This window comes from Oryzias latipes, chromosome 15, assembly GCF_053564925.1.
Source record: "Oryzias latipes strain Hd-rR chromosome 15, Olatipes_Hd-rR_3.1".
Classification (NCBI taxonomy): domain Eukaryota; kingdom Metazoa; phylum Chordata; class Actinopteri; order Beloniformes; family Adrianichthyidae; genus Oryzias; species Oryzias latipes.
The window spans coordinates 1,304,221-1,326,072 of NC_136251.1; the positions used below are offsets into that span (position 1 = coordinate 1,304,221).

At 45.4% G+C, this 21,852-nt stretch overlaps 1 long non-coding RNA gene and 1 other non-coding gene across 2 annotated transcripts in view; one reads left to right on the forward strand and one right to left on the reverse strand.

Annotated features, from left to right (window-relative positions):
• Nucleotides 1-6,585, reverse strand: part of LOC105357946 (uncharacterized) — a 94,280-nt gene extending 87,695 nt beyond the window's left edge. Inside the window, exon 1 of the transcript XR_013647734.1 lies at nucleotides 6,185-6,585. This is a non-coding gene — a transcript (uncharacterized LOC105357946). The remainder of the gene's footprint in view (nucleotides 1-6,184) is intronic.
• Nucleotides 6,028-20,192, forward strand: LOC144984085 (uncharacterized). The gene is made up of 3 exons (XR_013647737.1): nucleotides 6,028-6,172; nucleotides 8,832-8,929; nucleotides 12,095-20,192. It is a non-coding gene; the product is annotated as an uncharacterized LOC144984085 (long non-coding RNA).
• The last annotated feature ends 1,660 nt before the right edge of the window (nucleotides 20,193-21,852 follow it).

A 21,852-nucleotide genomic window follows, 5' to 3' on the forward strand; every position in this document is an offset into this window, starting at 1 on the left:
ATTTGCCAAAAATGTCCCAGATTTATTATTGTGATCAAACCTCTCCAGGCGTAATCTCTGTAATAAAAACTGTGTTCTTTGATTAGTTATTTCATTTAATTCGATTCTTACTTTTCTTATTTGTTGTAGAGTTTGTTCATCCGGAGAGTTGCTGTAGGTTTCCTCTAACAGTCTGATTTTTTGCTCTAAATCCACTAGTTTAGAGTTTCTTTTCTTTTTTTGTGGGATGAGAAGGCGATTTATTTGCCTCTCATGACTGCTTTCCCGGCCTCTCATAAAAGGCATAAAAATACCTAAGTGGCCATTATTTTGTAAATATGAGGACCATTCTTTAGCAAAAAAGTCTATAAAGTTAGGCTCTCTGAGCAACGATGTATTGAACCTCCAGCTCCTTAATGAAGGTGGTAATGTTTTGTTTTTAAGAGTCAGGGAAACCGGTGCGTAGTCACTGATAGTAGTGGGGTGGATCTGTGCTTCCGTAGCTAAACTCAATAAGGAACTGTTAACCAAGAAATAATCTAGCCTGGAGAATGATTGATGAACTGTGGAAAAAAAGCTATAAGCTCTTTTCGTGGGATAGAATAAACGCCAAACATCACAAAGACCAAAATCCTCCATGTACCAGTGTTTGTGGACTGCCAGATTCTAAGATTTCCTGTGTTATTTAGCCTATCCATCTCTGGATCTAAACACATGTTGAGGTCACCTGCAATGATTAGCGATTTGTCTGTCTGCTCAGATAGCGCAGAGAAGAAGGAATGAATGTCGCAGTCTACCTCCGATACGCAGAAGTCCTGTAGTTTCGTCATATTCAGGTGAGAGTGCGATCAAACAACTGTCGCTTGGAATAGGTCAACCTGCCTTGAGAGCCTTTAACTCATCAGGTAAGGAGTCTTGCTGAGCTCGAGCCAAGAGTGACTTTTCTGCTGAGGTGTAGGCAACTGCATCCACAGTTTGACCATCACCAGAAGCAGCCGCCCCATGAATGGAAGTGACAGTAGCCTGGACTAAATCCTTCCAGGTATGGAACTGAATCGGATCAGGAATGTCTGGGTTCTGTACCTCTGATGCCAGGAATGTCAGCGCGGACTTCTTGAGCTCAGTTTTATCAGGCTCAGCTTCTGTTGCTGTGGGCAGGGTTGGCCACAGCAACAGAAATTCTGGGCCACTTGACCACCTGTGAGGATGGGTCAAATCTGAAAGCCGTAGGCCACGCGTTATGTCATCTGCTGGATTTCTTGCAGAGTTGACATATTTCCAGTTAGATGCTCCAGTCAGAGTTTGAATTTCTACCACACGCGTACTAACAAAGACCTTGTAACGGCATGATTCCAATCTCAGCCACTGTAGCACTGTGGTTGAGTCCGACCAGAGGAAGGTCTGCGTAATGGGTACAGTCAGCTCCGTTTGGATAAGCTTGGTGAGTTGAGCTCCAGTGAGGGCAGCAATTAGTTCCAAGCGTGGCATGCTCAGAAGTTTCCTTGGTGCTACTCTCGATCTGGTCGTCACAAAGGATGTATGTACACGATCTTTATCCTCGACTGTGCGCATGTAATCAACAGACCCATATGCCCTCTCTGACGCACCACAGAAAATATGCAGTTCCCTAGTTGTTGTAGGCTTGTCTGCGTTTGATGGTGCATAGGTCCGTGGGCACTCAAGATGACTGATGTCAGGAAGCTCATTCACCCAAACAGTGCACTGCTCTTTGAGAGACTGAGGTTCAATCCGATCATCCCATCCAATGTTTTGCTTCCAAAGATCCTGGATGAGAACTTTAGCTCTTGTCGTGAATGGAATGAGGAAGCCCAGTGGATCATACTGGATTGCTAAGGTCTTGTAAATGTTCCTCATGGTTGGTTCAAGGTGGTCAGCAGAGCGAAACTTGAAACCTAGAGTGTCCTTCAGAACCACAGTGCATGCATGTAACTGTCAGGCACATTACTGTCGCAGTGCTCGCAAATGTCTGAGTTTCTGAGACCCATCTTGAACATCCTCTGTCCAGTGTAGTAAATTCTGTGTAGAGTTTTGAAATGGATTAGCTGCAAGTTTGGGCTTTTTGTCAGTTTAAATGTGTTGAGACAAATTTCGGACCAGAAGCTTTTATCTGTGCTGCTGTTCAAGTCTGCATCCCATTTTGTTATTCGAAGTGAAATGGTTTTATCTAGGTTGCATAAAAGTTTGTATAATTTGGAGAGAGTTTTATTCATTGAAAAATTAATCAGAGGTAACTACTTCTGGTGGCTTCAAATCGTTGTCTTTGTATTTAAACCTTTTGGTAATTATAGATTTAAGTTGCTGATATTCCAAGAAGTTTTGCTTGTTTGTCTTGTAGTTCCTGGGGTGTTATGAATCTTCTATCAATAATTAAATGCTCTAGTAGTGTTACGCCACCTGCGTGCCAAACTAGCCGTAATACTCTTTTGATGGGCATATAATCTTCATACGCCGTCATTAAAATCTCAGACTCCGTCTCACTGGAGTATAGGGCTCTCTCTATTTCTCCACGCGTTTCCATGGTGACTCCGGAAATCAGTGATCCATTGAGAATGTCTTAATTTACTTGCCGTGCACACACATTAACCCAGGATTACCAAGTCGAGCGTAATTACGCTAACCCATATCCGGTCTTTTGGAACCGACATACCCAGAGTAAGCAAGTTCAGGCAGATTCCAGCCAGAGTTCAGGGTTAAAGTCAGGGTAGTTTAAACATGCCTTCCGGAATACCCCCCAGGTCACGACACACCAACCTGTACAGAGCCTGGATTGATTACAGGAAAGCCTATGACTCAATGCCACACACGTGGATCACTGAATGCTTGGAGCTGTACAACATCAACAGGACTCTAAGAGCCTTCATGGGAAACTTAATGAATCTGTGGAAAACCACCCTTGAAGCCAATGGCAAGCCACTTGCACAAGTGTCCATCAAATATGTGATATACCAAGGTGATGCTCTGTCCCCACTGTTGTTCTGCATAGTTCTGAACCCCTTCAGCTAAATAATCAGCAAGATTGGCTATGGATACCGACTCAGAAATGGGGCCAACATTAGTCACCTCTTCCTCTGAGGTTCTGCTCCTGGAGCTGTGCTGTGAGGACTGACAAAAAGGAGCTCAGGTCTTCACAGCCTTTAAATACTCCAGTCAGACAATTAGGCAGGTGCCATCTACAGAAGCCTCCAAGGGGAGAAACCAATTCACTTATTTAATGTTTATTTGCTTTGCTTCTGTTGGTCATTATTCATTCTGTTCCACTTTTGATGATTTTTCTTTTCCACTAAGAGACCAAGTTTTGTGTTTAGTCTTGTCTTTATAGTCTTTGTTAAATGTCTGTGTAGTCATGTTAGTTTCCCCCCATGTTTCTCAAGTGGTCTGATCAGCCACTATACATGTCCCCCTGTTGTGTCTTTGGTTAGGTCGGTTTGTTTCTGTTACTTTGTCAGTTCAGTTGCTTAAGTTAAAGTTAAGTTTGTTGCCTGAGTTAATTATGTTTCTGTTGACCTCTTTTAAGGGCCCAGTTTGTTCATCTTTTTACATTCCTTGAGAAAAATTAAAACTTTCATATTTTTAAAACTTCTGTTGTCTTCTATGGCCGCTCAATCCCTCACAAGGACAGATCCTCATCGGAGGACAAACCCCTGCATGGGATGTACCACCGGACCATAACTGAAGTGAAGAAAAAAGAATTATATATATATAAAATAATGATAAAATAAATGACAAATCAATTATTGAAATGGTTAAATTGATTTCTATTACTTCACTTGTTCCAAAAATTGAAAAATTGACTCATGATTTTTCCTAATGTAACATAATTTTGCACATATTTTAACTTTTGATACTTGATCAAATTTTGCTAAGAAAATTTTTGAAACAGTGTTATGTCTATTTTACTGATCTAGTATTTTTATTAATCATATAAATTACTTTTATAAGTAACATAAACTGCATAATATTTTGGATAAATGATCTGCATTTACCATGTTGATTTCTAAAAGTAATTGTTTTACATAATAATTTAAGTAATTTATCTTTGTCATATGCTTTTTGATACTTCAGGATTCTTAATTCTGTCTAATAAAAGGTAGGAACCGGATAATGATAAATCATGTAATAAAATGGTTACGGTATAACGGGGTGGGATTATATAAATTCGCTTCCTTCCACTCTCTTTCAAGAAACATTTATCAATATGTCTAATTATCTTAAGTTTGATTAGTTATTGTATGAATGTATAAGTGATGATTTTAATGTTTTTGTGTATTTATATTTGATTGCTTGAAATAAACCATTTCAAATCAAATCAAAAAAGTGGCTGATATCAAGAAGTCCTACCAATGGCTAGAAAGGGCTGGCCTACAGGACAGCACTGAAGCACTTATCCTGGCAGCTCAGGAACAAGCCCTGAGCACCAGAGCCATAGAGGCTCAGATCTACCACACCAGACAAGACCCAAGGTGTAGATCTACCACACCAGACAAGACCCAAGGTGTAGGCTGTGCAAAGAGGCGCCTGAAACAATCCAGCACACAACTGCAGGATGTAAGATGCTGGCAGGTAAAGCATACATGGAGCGCCACAATCAAGTGGCTGGAATAATAAACAGGAACATGTGTAGAATATGGACTGGAAACCCCAAGGTCAAAATGGGAAACACCTCCGAAGGTGGTAGAGAATGAAAGGGCAAAGATCCTGCGGGACTTCCAGATCCAGACTGATAGGATGGGAATGGAGAACCAACCAGACATTGTAGTGGTGGATAAAGAACAGAGGAAAGCCATTGTGGTGGATGTGGCAGTGCCAAGCGATGGGAACATCAGGAAGAAGGAACATGGGAAACTGGAGAAATACCAGGGACTCAGAGAAGAACTGGAGAAAGCCTGGAAAGTGAAGGTGACAGTGGTGCCTGTGGTAATTGGAGCACTCGGGGCAGTAACCCCCAAGCTGGAGGAGTGGCTACAACAGATACCTGGAAAGATCTCAGACCTCTCAGTCCAGAAAAGAGCAGGACCCACAAGCTCCCAGGCCTCTGGTAGAGGACCCGAGCTTGTGTGAGAAAACACAAAGACTATTGAAATATTGAAGATGGACATATCATCAAGTACTTTTTTTGTATTGATTTGATGTAATAATAATCTCTGTTTTTATCTTTTTGGGGGGGGGGCTGTGAAGGAAATTGTGCTTTCTCCACAGATTTTTCCACAGATTAGGCAGCAAGTGGCTCAGGCAGTAGCAGGTCGTCCAGCAACCGAAGGGTTGGCGGTTCGATACCCGCTCTCCCCAGCCAGCTTTCGTCTCCCGAGCGCGGCTCGTCTGCAGCTCACCGCTCCCCCAGGGGATGGGTCAGATGCAGAGAACAATTTCCCCATTGTGGGATAAATAAAGTTATGGCCAGCTCAGTGGCCTTGTGGTTAGTGTGTGACTGTGACTGGAAGGTTGTGGGTTCAATGTGAGGGTGGGGTCATCTACGTAAGATGGCACAAGGGTTATGAGTTGTGGTGGTAGGAACCCAAAGCTAGACTCTTGTTTTTGGCCAAGAACAATTCCATCTTCTAAACGCCCTTACTCCTGTGGACGGTCATGAGGATGCTGGAACCTACATAGCTATATTTAGGTATCCATTTATTCTAATATTCAGTATCTTCATAAAAATGAAATCACTATTTATTCTCTGTTATTTTGTATTTTAAGATGTTCGTTGAATGTTTTGCGATTCATTTCAAGTTTGATTTTCTTTGCTTTTTATTTCACCTCTTCTTTGTTTCCAATTCTTTGATTTCATATCAAGCTAGGTGACTTTTAGGATGACTTTGCTTTAATTTTGGAGAATTTCTGTTCCTGAACTGATTTAACTTAGTTCAAGAAATACAGCAGAATCTAGCTCTTTTGAACAATCCCTCAATGTTCTTCTATAGCTATGAGCTCATTATACTGAAAATTTCATTTTATTTAAAAAAAAAACTAGTAATATTGTCATGTTGAAAATGAAAATGCAGTTATCAATTGTTTTTAGGGAGGGTCAGGGTCAAGTGTCAGTTGGCACAGAGTCAACGTTTCTGTTCAGATCTGCAGCTTTTCTTCTTGGGATTCATTTTCACGCATATTTTTTTCTTTCTTCTCCAGCCACAGATAAGGATTAAACAGAGCTGCTGTAAATGGAAGATTTACAGTAAGTACATACCACTGTGGAAAATGAGGCTCAGTCGAGTCTGTGATATCTCGGTATGTCGTCCCACAGATTAGACGTTTCCTCAGAGAACATTTGACTCCTCTGCTGGCTGAACAGCCCTTGTCCCTCGTCTTCACCCACTAACTCCCTCTCACTCTTTTGTGTCAAATACTCCTCACCGCAAACAAGATGGAAAGGATCAAGAAATAATCCACATTGGGATGCAGTCTTCAAATACCTGCTATCTAAACAGAGCTGCTGGGGGCTAGCTGGTGCAGCTGTTGTGACGGATGAATGGAGGGGGGAAGGGCTGATAAAAGATACTGACGTCATTGTGCCTCCACCTAAAAGAGAGTGGAAAAATTAATGAACAGATGTTTGCACTGAGTCAAAGCAACTGTTCTGTCGTCTTTCTGTCCTTTCGTACCAGTTTGAAAGTCAGATTAGTCATGCTCTGTGGTTACAAGTGTTTCTGTTGCTATAGAAACTGCAACATGCATGTTCTAAGGTGCACTGAAATGCTGGCCAACCTGGGCAAAGCTGTTTCACCTTCCCCTCAAAGGTTTTCTTTCTATCATGAGATACTGCTGATTTAGATCATTAAGTGCAACTGTTCACCGATTTGAGGTAAAAACATGTCAGTGTGTTTTAAAAACATGTAAAAGGATTTTAAAAAAGAAAAAAAACTGGAGAGAGAATTGCTGCACTGATCATCTTTTAGGAACAAATAAAGTATCTATATTAGAGATCTTACAAAATCCTTTGATATGAAAGCAGTTCTCATAGATTTAGATGGGTGCATGTTTTATAGGACCTTATAAGTCTGACTCTGCTTACAATGATGGGCACTACAGTAATGAAGTCTTCCTTGGGTTTTCTCCAGATGTTTTATCTGCGATTTGGAAGATGCAGAGGTTTATGTATGGTGTCAATTTAGTGCCTAAAGAATTGTGCATCAAAACAGTAAAACCGCGCATCAAAACCCCAAATCTGTGAATCAAAATGCAAAAATTGAGAACCAAAACCTATCATTTGCAACCAAAAGCTATAACCCAAAGCACAATCATATCTCTCAGTTGCCAATTTGTTTTCTCGCCATTCTGAAATCCTGTTTATGAGTTGCTGTTTTATTTTGAAATCCTCCTTTTTAGTTGCGCTTTTATTTTTTTGCGGTTTTGATTCTAAAACCTTTCGACACGTAAAAACAGCGACAAGTCAGTCAGGGGGAGGGGAGGCAAGACATCCCCCACATGCAGAAGCTCATTGGCTACAGAATAACACAGACTTAAGTCAACAGAGCAGTTTCCAAGGGTGAGTCTCTCCTGGATTTCAAACATTTTTCCACTTTATGTAACCGGAGGTCGCCAGCACAGTCAGATGAGGAGCTCCACCAGTAGCTGCTAGTGAAAAAATATGTTAGAAAGTAAGACGTTGCATGAAAAACTATCACCATTGTTCTCCTGAGTTAGCATGCTAGCTACCTCAATGCTGGCGGAGTTTCCAGCTTTCTTTATGACTTTTATGGATTAAACAAAGTCAATTTTTTACGACAGTGTCAGGATCGGTCATGTTAAACCTGGGAATAATTGCCAGTGAATTGTCACTAGGATTTTCCAATTTTTTTTCCAGAAGTACATTCATATATAACCTATAAAGTTTCTCAATATTTTTAGGGTTTACAGGGAATTGAACAGAGCAACAATATTGCTGTGCCATATTTACAAAATATATGCGTCTGCACAATGCAGACTGGCAGAATGAGTGAATCAGAGCAGAGAAAATGTAGCAGACCAGCAAAAACATGCTTTTTTCCCCTTATGACACAAGGCAGGACACAGGGCTGGACTCAGATGCAGAGTTTTAGATTGTTTTAATTTCTTAAACCTTGATAAACTTGGCTTGGCTTTGTCAAGGAGAAAACAAGACAATCAGGCACAGGACACAGGGAAACTCTGGCTATAAATACATGAGGAGGGGAGGCACAGGTGGAAACGATCAGTGATGATGAGGCAGGCTCAGCTGTGGGGAAACAGACAAGGTAAGGGAGAGGAAGGACTGAAACGAGAGGTAAACCTACAAAATAAAACAGGAAGTTAAACACGAGACAACAGAGACTGACAGGAACTTGACGAGACATGACAGAACCCCCCCCTTAAGGACCGACTCCTGACGGTCCAGGAGCCCCGGACCTGAAGAAGTCCGTCAGGAGAGACCTGTCCACAATGAAGCGTTCCGGGATCCACTGCCGCTCCTCCGGACCGTAACCCTCCCAGTCCACCAGAAACTGGCGACCCCGGCCCCTCTTCCTGACGGCCAGTATTTTCCGGACTGTGTACACCGGACCACCTCCCACCATTCTGGGCGGAGGAGGAGGCTCCGCGGGAGGCACCAGGGAACTGTCCACCACCGGCTTGATGTTGCTAACGTGGAACGTGGGATGGACTCTGAGGGACCGGGGCAGACGAAGACGAACCGCAGCAGGATTGATGACCTTGGTGATGGGAAATGGTCCCACAAACCGCGGGGCCAGTTTCCTACTCGGGACGTGTAGATTTAGATTCTAGGCCGAGAGCCAGACCTTCTGTCCGGGACGGTAATCTGGAGCAGGACGCCTGCGGTGGTCAGCAGCCGTCTTGACCCTGTCCCGTTGTCGTTCCAGGACCTGTCGAGCGGCAGCCCAGATGCGACGGCAGCGGTGGACCAGGGCGTGGACCGATGGAACCGAAACCTCAGACTCCAGCGCCGCAAACAGAGGAGGTTCGTAGCCGAAGACACACTTGAAGGGCGAGAAGCCTGTAGCCGAGGTGGGTAAGGTGTTGTGAGCGTACTCCACCCAGACCAGATGCCTGCTCCATGTCGAGGGATTCTGGGAGACCAAGCACCGGAGACCGGTTTCCAGCTGTTGGTTGAGACGTTCAGTCTGGCCGTTGGACTCCGAATGGTAACCTGAGGTCAGGCTGGCCTTAGCGCCGATGAGCCGACAGAACTCCCTCCAGAACCGGGACACAAACTGCGGACCCCGGTCCGATACAATGTCCTTGGGGAAACCATGGTACCTCACGATCTGGTTTAGGAAAATGTCAGCTGTGGCCCTGGCCGAAGGCAGTCTAGGCAGGGCGATGAACCTGACCATTTTAGAGAACCGGTCCACAACTGTCAAAACAGTGTTGTGACCACGTGAGAGGGGAAGGCCTGTGACAAAGTCCATGGAAACCTCCGCCCACGGTCTGGAAGGGATGGGAAGAGGCTGTAGGAGTCCCATGCGTCGTCCGGTGGATGACTTATTCCGAGCACAGACTGAACAAGCGGAAACGTACTCCCGGACCTCCTGCTCCATGCATGGCCACCAGAACCTCCGGGAGATGGCGTGCATAGTCCGCCGCACTCCCGGATGACAGGAAAGCAGTGAGGCGTGGGCCCAGTGAATCACCCTTGAGCGTAGGTTCGGGGGAACGAACAGGCGATTCCTCGGGCACCCACTGGGCGTCAGCACCCCACCGTTAGCCTGCCTTACCTCTGATTCTATCTGCCAAGACACTGCTCCAACCACACATGTCAGCGGAAGGAGAGGTTCCGGTTCTTTCGCAACAGGCGCGGGGTCGAATCGGCGAGACAGGGCATCCGGCTTGACGTTCTTGGACCCCGGCCTGTAAGAGAGGGTAAAAGAAAAGCGGTCAAAGAACAGTCGCCAACGTGCTTGCCGAGCGTTAAGTCTCTTAGCGTTCCGGATATACTCAAGATTTTTATGGTCCGTCCAGACGATGAAGGGGTGCTCGGCCCCCTCCAACCAATGCCGCCACTCCTCCAGAGCCACCTTGACCGCCAGCAACTCCCGGTTGTCGATATCTTAATTGCGTTCCGCTGATGAGAGACGCGAGACAGGAACGCACAGGGGTGCATCTTCCCATCCTGTTCAGACCGTTGGGACAGGACGGCTCCGATCCCCTCATTGGACGCATCCACCTCCACCACGAACTGCCGGTGTGGGTCAGGCAGGGTAAGCAGCGGAGCAGATGTGAAGCGGCGTTTCAGAGCTCTGAAGGCGGCCTCGGCCGCCGGCGTCCATTGGAACTGCATACGTGGAGACGTGAGGGCATGGAGGGGCGCAGCAATGGAGCTGAAGCCCCGGATAAAGCGTCGATAAAAGTTCGCAAACCCCAGAAACTGCTGGAGTTTCTTACGGCTGTCAGGAGACGGCCAGTCCATCACTGCGCTGACCTTGGCTGGATCCATCTCCACTGTTCCTGCAGACACTATGAACCCTAGAAAGGCAACGGTGGAGACATGGAACTCACTCTTCTCTGCCTTAACATAGAGATGGTTCTCCAGTAGCCGCTGAAGAACCGCAGAGACATGGGAGACGTGAGAGTCTTGGTCGGGGGAGTAAATAAGGATGTTGTCTAAATAGACGTACACGAATCGGTCCAAGAAGTCTCTGAGTACGTCATTTATCATGGCCTGGAACACGGCGGGAGCATTGGTGAGCCCAAAAGGCATGACCCGGTATTCATAATGTCCTCTGGGTGTATTGAAACCGGTCTTCCACTCGTCTCCTTCCCTGATCCTGACCAGATGATTACGGAGATCTAGTTTGGTAAACACTTTGGCCTGAAGAAGCTGAGACTGGATACAGACGCCCTTTTGGAATAGTGGAACCTGGAACCAGGTTAATGGCACAATCGTAGGGGCGATGAGGTGGAAGACTCAGAGCCCGGGACTTACTGAAGACCTCCGCGAGATGATGGTAACACGCAGGTACCTTCTTCAGGTCCGGGGTCTCTGGACCTGTAGCAGGATGAACAGGAACAGGTTTATAGTTCATGTTATTTCGTTTACCTGGGGGACTTGAACTTTGGTGTTTGTCACAATCTGGCCCCCATTCCAGAGTTTTCCCCGTCGACCAGTCCACTCGGGGACTGTGCTCACACAACCAAGGATACCCCAGGACCAGCTGCCTTGAGGAGCACTCGAATAGGTGAAATGACATGAATTCAGTATGGTTATTTATGGACAGTCGGAGAGGTTCAGAGACGTGAGTGATGTTAAAAAGACCTCTTCCGTGAAGACCACGGGCCTTGATAGGTCTGTCTAGGAGATGAGCTTTTAGTCCTAAACCGACTGCCAGCTTCCAGTCCATTAAGCTGACGTCAGCCCCTGAGTCTATGAGTGCTGTGAGAGCTGTGGTGACGCCGTGGTGGGTCACCACTAGGGGCGTGAGGCTCCGTGTGCGTCTGTCTGCAGCGGTGATGTAAATCACCGTCGCAGGGTTCTTCATGGGGCAGGAGAAAACCGAATGACCATGCTCTCCGCAGTAAAAGCAGAAACCCTCCCGCTGGCGGCGCCGTCGTTCCTCCGCCGTAAGTCGCGCACGTCCCACCTGCATGGGTTCGTCACTGCGGTCCGCTGAGGAGCGTGGCGGATCAGCCGTGAAACGAGGGAAATCCCTCCTGTCCGTGAACTCAGCCCCGTGAGAAGACCCGCCCCCTGAGGGTCCGCTGCTGCGTCGGGAAGCCAGCTCACGGATCCGGTTGTCTGTTCGGATGGCCAGACCGATCAGGGAGTCCAGACCCGGAGGTAAGTCCAAAGGTATGAGCTGCTCCTGGATGCGCGGAGCCAAACCACCTTAAAATTATTCCAGTATTTGTTTCGCTGTGGCGACCCCTGATGGGAGAAGCCGAATGATGAAACATCAATAGAATTATTAGTTATTTTTAGGTGGTGGTTTTAAAATGGACTATTCCTGTATGTCTGTTGTTTTCTATAAGGGCCGTTGTTATGCATGCATAACAAAAAAGGTAGAAATACTGAGGAAGCTACGACGTGGATGTCTACAACTTCTTGAAGGTCATGGAAACAATTTTAATCTTAAATTTTCTCTTCTTTTTTTGGTTAATTAACTTTGCTGTTTTTGTTTCTTTCCAGATGCAGGCCCCAAAGACGTCCCCGGTGTGATGCAAAGGTTGTCTAGCAGGCTCACAGACATCTCCTGTTAACTGAAAGAGAAGCATTTAAAATAGTTGTCCATTTTGACCATGATTGCATTGAAAATATGCCCAGGCACACTGTCTGGTTCCCATTTTTCAGTGCCTGCACAAAAGCAGTGACTTTTCCATCAGCTCACCTCAAGTCTTTTGAGGAGTTTTAAAACCGTTATTTTAATTTCTCTGAATTGTGGTTCAGAATTTCACAGAATCTAATGCACTTGACTCTGTGTTTCAAAGATCTTTGCAAAACCATCTTTTGAAAAAAACACATAATGTTCAAACATTAAAAAGTGAAGCTTTACAAAATACCAGTGGTGATTATTAGCCATTTATTTTCTTAAAGCTGGGCAGTATTTTGTAAGGCAGATGAGATCTGCTCACATTGTTAGATTTTGTTACATCCTGCTGTGATGCCATGCGTAGATCAGTACAAAAATGTAAACATCTTGGCCATGGTTTTCCGATGTCCCACAAGAGTCCCATCGAAGCCCATCGAGACAACTGTTGTTGTGATTTTGGCCTATACAAATAAAATTGAATTGAATTAAATATAATTGAAGAGTTTAATAGTGACAGGTCTGAGAGGAGAGAGGACATGCCAGAGGGAACAACAACTCCAACGGTTTCCTGCTCTGCCTGGTTTAAGTTAGACTGCCGATCAATGTCCACAGCATCCTGCACACAAAGAAAAATGTATTTAAGAAAGTTAAAATAAGAATATATGTATACCATAAATGATCCTCAGTAGCTGTATATTGTGAGAGTTACCTTCCTGTGTGAACCTGCAATCTTTAAGGTTGAGAATAAAATGGTTTTTGAATACAGTTCAGAATCAGAAAAACTATTGATCCCACACGTGGGAAGTTTGTTCTGGTACCTCAAAAAAATGTGTTTCCATCTGTGTAATCCCTAAAGGAAGGTTATACATACATAAATGTACTTCTTGAAAAAAATATTTGATTAATCCTAGTGACAATTCACAGGCCATTATTCCCAGGTTTAACATGGCCGATCCTGACACTGTCGTAAAAAATCGACTTTGTTTAATCCATAAAAGTCATGAAGAGAGATGGAAACTCTGCTAGCATTCAGCTAGCTAGCATGCTAACACAGGAGAACAATTTTGGTAGTTTTTCATGCAACATCTTAGTTTCTAACATATTTTTTCACTAGCAGCTACTGGTGGAGCTCCTCATCTGACTGTGCTGGCGACCTCTGGTTACATAAAGTACACGAAAAACTTCTTGAAAAACAGGAGAGACTCACCCTTTGAAACTGGTCTGTTGACTTAAGACTCTGTGTTATTCGGTAGCCAATGAGCTTCTGGATGTCGGGGATGTCCCGCTTCCCCTCCCTTTGACTGACTGGTCGCTTTCAAAATAAAACAGCAACTCATAAACAGGATTTCAGAATGGCGAGAAAACAAATCGGCAACTGAGAAATATGATTGTGCTTTGGGTTATAGCTTTTGGTTGCAAATTATAGGTTTTGGTTCTCAATTTTTGCATTTTGATTCACAGATTAGGGGTTTTGATGCGCAGTTTTACTGTTTTGATGCACAATTCTTTAGCCATTAAATTGACACCATATTAATGGATTCATGAAATATCAAAACTGCAGAAAAATCAGAACTGAAATCAAAACATTTTAATATTCACTGTCAATTAATGCTTGGTGGCGTTATGCTTGGTTGATTGCTTGCTGAGTTATTAAAAAAAGAGAAAAAATACCTTTTAAAACACTGCATCTGTTCCCTATTTTTATTGTACTTGTGCTGGTGTCAGCATGGACAGGAAACAGCACAGCCTTTAACCTTTGTGCTATCCTAGGCACTTTAACATTGGGAGTTGGGTCATCTAGACCCACTAGTCAGTGCACTGAACCTTTTTTCTTCAATGATTTGTGAACCTCACTGGTGTCCATGGATTACGTGAAATCTTTCCACCTTTATCCACCTTTGTCATGGTAGGGAGAACACGTCAATGCAAGGGTGGGGTCATCTAAGATAGCACAAGGGTTACGCTGCGAGAAGAACGCAGAGACTTCTGTATCAGTTGTGTGCCCGCGTATGCTAACCGCCCTCTCCGCCCTGCCCTTACTGGTTGAGCAGGCGCTACACGGCCTTAACTCTCCCCTTTTGCCTCTGCAACCCTGGTCAGAGCTGCACGACAAATTCATCAAAATAAGACTTTTTTCAAAATGGTGGCTTTTCAGGTGATTTTTTTAGCTCCATTATTATGTTTTGGTCGCCTGGGAGGCAATGGAGGTTTTTTTGTCAACCACGCCCACATTCCTAATATGTGGATTTCTGAAATTTGATGATCCGAGTGTCATGATTCAGCTACGAGACAGATCCAGACGCTGGAACCCAGAAGGAAACACACAGGTAAGTGAATAGGTAAGTAGGATTTATTTCTGCATTGAGTTTTCTGATGAAGGATGAGTGTGGGCGTGAGGTAGCTGGAGATCTTGACGCGGCGTGGCGTGAGGTCTTGACGCGGCCTGGCTGGAGGTCTTGACGCGGCGTGGCTTGAGATCTTGACGCGGCGTGGCTGGAGGTCTTGATGCTCTGGATGCTTCAAGAAGACTGGAGCTGCTCGTGGTGACTTCAACTCAGGTGACACTCGTGGTGTGAGGGTCCTGAGACAGGGAAACAAGATTAGCAGGGTTCGAGGCACAAGAGAACTCTGTCATAAACTGACCCGATCAGAATGAGCCCGATTAAAGTCGCTGATGAGGGTAGGATCCAAAATGAGGGAACGGGAGACCCAGGAGCGTTCCTCAGGACTGTAACCCTCCCAGTCGACTAGGAACTGATGACCACGACCCCGACGCCGGACGTCCAGGATACGACTGACAGTGAACGCTGGAGCGCCATCGATGATACAGGCGGGTGGTGGGGAAGTGGAAGGCGGGCACAATGACCTGTCCTGAACCGGCTTGATCTGGGAGACACGAAATGAGGGATGCACTTTGAGAGCCGCAGGCATGCGGAGACAAACACAGGTGGGGTTGATGATTATTTCAATGGTGTAAGGACCGATGAATTGGTGAGCGAGCTTACGGTACGTGGCCTGAATCAGGATGTTACGGGGGGAGAGCCATACCCTCTGACCGGGTTGGTAAGTGGGCCCCACCACCCTGTGACGGTTGGCATTACGGCAGTTGCTCTCCTTGGTGCGGAGGAGAGCAGCCCTGGTTTGGTGCCAAATGCGCTGGCACCGTTGTAGATGGTCCTGAACCGAGGGCACTGCCAAGTCAAGTTCCTGGGAAGGAAACAGAGGTGGTGAGTACCCGAGGGAGGCTTCAAAAGGTGACATCCCTGTGGCAGTGGAAGGGTGAGAGTTGTGAGCATATTCGATCCACACCAAATACTTTGACCAGTCCATAGAATTCTAGGAAACAAGGCAACGAAGGGTGGCTTCCAGCTCCTGGTTGGCCCTCTCGGCTTGACAGTTAGACTGGGGATGGTATCCCGAGGTGAGACTGACCATGGCTCCAAGGGCTGAACAGAACGCCTTCCAGACTTGAGATATGAATTGCGGCCCACGATCAGACACGATGTTCGCAGGTATGCCATGGTGGCAGAAAACGTGATTAACCAGGATGTCGGCGGTCTCGGTAACGGTTGGTAACCGGGGAAGTGGAATGAAGTGAGCGCACTTAGAAAAACGGTCAATGACAGTGAATATGGCTGAGTTGCCTTGAGAGAGGGGTAATCCGGTGACGAAGTCGACAGCGATGCAGGACCAGGGCTGGCTGGGTGTAGGCAGAGGATGAAGGTAGCCAGCAGGAGGTGTGTGGGAGGATTTGGAGCGAGCACAGGTGGAACAGGCTGCGATATACTCCCGCACGTCCTTATTGATGGAAGGCCAAAAAAAAATTGCTTGCGGATGAGGTTAATGGTGGGATGGATACCAACATGGCAAGCAATTCGAGAGGTGGGCCCAGGTGATTACGTCGGACCTGAGTGAGGATGGCACATAGAGGATACCGTTAGGGCATGGTTCATGGTCGGGTTCCTCACCTTGGGCCTGGATGACACGAGTCTCAATGCCCCACGTGAGGTTGCCCACAATACAGGTGGGTTGAAAAATGGTGGTAATAGGGGAGGTGTCAGTGGAGCAGAATTTCCGGGAAAGTGCATCTGGCTTGACGTTGCAGCTTCCTCGTCTGTAAGTAATTGTAAAGTTAAAGCGATCAAAAAACAGGCACCAGTGTGGTTAACGGGAGTTCAGTCTTTTTGCGTTGCAGAGATATTCCAATTTTTGGTCGGTCCAGACAATGAATGGTTTAGCCGCTCCCTCCAGCCAATGCAGCCACTCCTCCAGAGCAAGCTTGATGGCCAACAGTTCTCGGTTGCCAACGTCATAATTACGTTCAGCAGGGGACAGCTTCCTGGAAAAGAAGGCACATGGCTTCATTTTGCTGGATGACTCCTCTCTTTGAGAAAGGACGGCTCCCACACCGGAGTCTGAGGCGTCCACCTCCACGATGAATTGTCGGTTGATTTCAGGCTAAATGAGGATGGGTGCAGAAATGAACAAGTTCTTGAGAGTGTCAAAAGCCCTTTGGTCTTCGGGATTCCATTTGTAGGGCTTGGAGGTCTTGGAGGCTTTGTATGGTGGAAGTTAGTTGAGTCAGGGGGGCTGTGATGCTGCTATAGTTCCTGATAAACCGGCGATAGAAATTAGCAAAGCCCAAGAACTGCTGTAATTTCTTGCAAGAGTCTGGGGGTTCCCACAGAGAGACTGCTTCTATTTTAGCAGGGTCTGGACGAATGCTACCTGCCTCAAAAATATAGCCCAGGAATGGAATGGTAGTCACATGGAATTCACACTTCTTGGCTTTAATGAAGAGTTGATTTTCGGATGATCTCTCTAAGATGAGACGTACATGGGACTGATGCTGGGCTGATCTTTAGAATAAATCAGAATGTCGTCGAGGTAGATGAAGACAAAACTATTGATGAAGTCCCTGAGGACGTCGTTAACAAGTCTTTGAAAGACGGCAGGGGCATTGGTCAAACCAAATGGCATGACCAGGCATTCGTAGTGCCCTCAGGGGGTGTTATAGGCGGTCTTCCATTCATCCCCCTCTTTAACACGGACCATATGGTAAGCATAACGGAGATCTAATTTGGAGAAGATGCGGACCTCCTGAACGGAATTGAACACGGAACTGATCAGTGGAAGGGAATATTTGTCCTTGATGGTAATTTGATTGAGTTCTCTATAGTCTATGCAGGGTCTTAAGGACTTATCTTTCTTTTGGACGAAGAAAAACCCTGCACCAACGGGAGACGAAGAGGGGCGAATGTGTCCCGAAGAAAGTGCCTCCTGGATGTACTTCTCCATAGCAGCTTTCTAGGGACCGGACAAGTTAAATAGTCTACCTTTGGGTAACATCGCACCAGCGAGCAAATCAATAAAACAGTCGTAAGGTCTATGGGGAGGTAGTGAACTGGCTTTAACGTTGCTGAAGACCGTTCTTAAATCGTGGTAACAGGCGGGTACCTTAGAGAGGTTGATGTCTTCAGCAGGTTCAGTGATAGTGGGAGGAACGGAAGGGATGGGGGACTGTAGCCAAACAGAAAGTGCTCCAATTGACAATGCGGCTATTGGCCCAGTCAAAATGGGGGTTATGTAGCCTGAGCCAGGAAAACCCCAATACAACAGGTGTCTGAGGGGTTTGAGTGACGAAAAATTGAGTTAGTTCCCTATAATTACCGGATGTGATGAGAAGTACCGGCCTAGTGCGATGCGTAATAAGGGAGAGGTGATTCTAACGGTTCAGTGGGTAGGGATAGCTGAGAGACGAGACTGTGTTCAATAAAGCCTTGCTCCGCTCCAGAGTTAATGAGGGCTAGTAAATCAGAAACCTCTGACTGGTGACAAATTTTGATAGGGACGTAAAGAAAATCTTCAGTAGAAATATCCCCCTGTCCCCCTGTCACCTAGCGGGGGGTCCGGGAGTTTAAATGTAGTGGACAGAGATTTACTTGGTGACCTTGGTTGCCGCAATAGAAGCACGCAACCTCCTCTCTGCGTCTCTGGCGCTCTTCCGCGGCAAGCTTGGAGTGCCCAATCTGCATGGATTCATCTGAGAGGTTACGAGAAGTTTGAGAAAAAACAGGAGGTGGTGACTGTGAAGGTTTAACTGGTACCTTACGAGGAGGATGATTGCATTCACTGTGACGTTCTCTAAGACGAGCATCTGAGCGAAGGGCTGCGGAGACAAGCTCTTCAAAGGAATGAGTTTCAGGTTGAGTACAGAGGTGGTCTTTGATGGAATCATGCAATGATTGGTAGAATATGCCGCGAAAAGCAGGATTGGACCAACCTGCTTTGACTGCTAAAATCCGGAAATCAATTACATGATTGCTGACCGTTCGATTGTGTTGTTTCAGTCTGAATAAACGCCATGTGGCTTCTTCCTGTTTCGTAGGTTGGTCGAATATGAGCCGGAACTCATTGATGAAGCGGTCGAAGGGAAGATGGGAAATGGGGTTGGCTGCCAGGAAGGCTTGAGCCCACTGCAGCGCCTTGTTTCTGAGAGAGTTAACTATGAGTGTGATTTTGCTATGATCGGAAAAATAATACCTGAGGGCCAGTTGAAACAGGAGCTGACATTGGAGCAAAAAGTCCCCACAGGCTTCGACATCGCCGAAGAAAGGGTTGGGTTGTAGGCGGAAGTTCTCAGGATCTATGGCGGAAGCGGAAGTGGAAGCGTTGCCGGAAGGTGGGAGTGAGGCTGTGACTGTGGGATTGGAAAATTGTCCTGTTTGTTCTATGAGAGTTTGTGTCATACTGTCCAGGCGTCTAAAGAGGTCCTGTTGTGCAGAAACCATGTGAGATTTAGCGTCGGCTTGACCTCCCAGAGTGATTCCTTGTTGGCTAACGGTGAAGCGGAGACCTTCCGTGTCGGCTGGATCTGGAGTATGGCCAGTTCATTCTGTCATGATTCAGCTACGAGACAGATCCAGACGCTGGAACCCGGAAGGAAACACACAGGTAAATGAATAGGTAAGTCGGGTTTATTTCTCCGTTGAGGTTTTTTGATGAAGGATGAGTGTGGGCGTGAGGTGGCTGGAGATCTTGACGCGGCGTGGCTGGAGGTCTTGACGCGGCGTGGCAAACTCAGGATGCTTCAAGAAGACTGGAGCTGCTCGTGGTGACTTCAACTCAGGTGACACTCGTGGTGTGAGGGTCCTGAGACAGGGAAACAAGATTAGCAGGGTTCGAGGCACAAGAGAACAAAGCATGAGCTTAGACTAGACCAGGTTTAGTCACTATAAGGGGCAACGAACTGGCGTTGAATGCTGGAGCTGGGTCTCCTTAAGTAGAGCAGAGCTTGATTGAAGTGATTGGTCACAGCTGGTGGAGTCCAGAGCAGAGCAGAGGGGGAGGGGGAGGAGAACTGACAGAGGCACCATGATACAGAGCTGTTTTCACTGCGTGACATCATTTCTGAATAAGCATAATCCAGTGCTTGATAGTTGTTTGACTGTTTGCTCTTGTTTGATATTAGCCTGATTGCTATTACCCAACTTAAGTGTTATCTAGTTTAATATTCACATTCATTTTCTTTTAGTAGCATCTTTAGTATACGAGTGAGTAAACTACTGTGTTAACCACTTTCTGTCCACACTACTCTAAGCGTAGCTAAACACAGCTAGCTTTAGCTTGGGACTTAGTAAGGCTTCGACCTCTTGTGCTTTCATCCCTCTTTCCTGCCCCATGTGTCATATATTCAGTGAGGAATGTGGAAGCATTCATTAAACTCTCCAATCTTTCCTGTAATGTGTTCCAAATGTCTTACTTTTGAGACAGGGCCCAACTCCTTCTCATGTAAAAAAAATATGGGATGTTCTGTGCTGATTTCCTTTTGACAGCATTCAAAAAGCTGATTATGGTTGGACAAGGGATTAACAGACATTTCTGAAGTTTAGTTTAGATGAGCATTGTATAAAAAACTGTGCTTTGTCTCAAACCTTATAAATGTCTAAAGAGCCAAGATAAAGAATTTGATGCAAAAGGCAGGAATTACAGTATTCTAAGGAAACAATTGCTTAAACCATTTCAGATGCTGTTCAATCAGATTTGTAAGTCTTAATACACCCTGCACTGGTAAAACAAATGAAAAAAAAATTTGTACTATCTCAAAGTCCAAAATATCATGAGCATACCGGTACAAATTTTTTTTTTTACCTCTGGTGAATACCAGCTAAAAAGGGAAAGGGGGGACGGGAGGGTATCATACATAACATTAAATTTATTTTTCCAAGTAAAATTATATAACAATAACAAAGGTAAGTTTTAAAGTTTTATGTATAATATATTGTAATTACATCATACAACTTTTTAGACATAGGCACATGTTTTGCGGCAGCACCCCGCCCCCCCCAACTCATGTGGTTGCGCCTGTTCTGACCGTTGGAAAGAGAGGGGGAAGCAGCCACTTTGAACCAGACTCTACTGATAGCCTGTTCGGTAAGTTTTTCTGAGAATATTTTTATTTTGTTAAATTTTATTACTGCACTCAATGTGAACATATATTGTTGACCAGTTAGGTATCCAAGCTAGCCGCCATGTGTGACTAGGCAGTAGCAGAGCAGCAATCCGTCTATTTAGGCTTGCTCGTATGACCTAGCTTAGCCACCAGAATTTCGTCCATAGAGTACACCTGCTCACGAGGCTGCAGCGTTCTCTCCTTTTTTTATGAATGAGCGTCACTAGATTGGTGCATACTATACATGCAAACAAATCTAATCGATTTTTGTTGTTGTTTATCAAAAGATAGCACGGGGGTATTCCAGGAAGCATGTTTAAACAACCCTGGCTTTAACCCTGAACTCTAGCTGAAATCCGCCTGAACTTGCTTACTCTGGGCATGGCGGTTCCAAAAGACCGGATATGAGTTAGCGTAATGACGCTCGACTTGGTAACCCTGGGTTAAATAGCGTGCACCGCAAGTACACAAAGACATTCTCAATGGATCGCCGATTTCCGGGGTCACAATGGAAACGCGTGGAGAAAAAAAGAGAGCGCTATAGTTCAGTGAGACAGAGTCGGAGATTTAAATGACGGCGTACAAAGATTAACCCTTGTGCTATCTTAGATGACCCCACCCTTGCATTGATGTGTTCTTCCTACCATGACAAAGGTGGATAAAGCATGAAAAATTTCATGTAATCCATTGACACCAGTGAAGATCACAAATCATTAAAGAAAAAAGGTTCAGTGCACTGTCTAGTGGGTCTAGATGACCCAACTCCCAATGGTAAAGTGCCTAGGATAGCAGAAGGGTTAAATCAGATCAGCGCTTGTATCTTTCATTCTCCACCTCTCTTCCTTTTATGCTCTTCCACCCCCCACCCCCCCTCACATTATTCCCCTCTCCCTCCCCACACACACTAAATGTAACAAATAAATAAAAAAATTATAAAAAACAAAAAGGGGTTTATACAAATTTACACTCTTGTTTTCTGAAGATATATAACCTCTTATTGTGATAATAAAACATGTCCAACACAAAAGGCCTTCGGCTGTCATCTGTTTGCTCAGATGTTGGACAGAACAACTTAAAAGAAAAAGACAAAAAAAGGAAGACCCAAAAAGCAGTTTTATTCATAATTATCTATGGCCTTCCCAGCCCGTAATTAGAATTTTTAACTACTGTTTTAGATTCTGATCA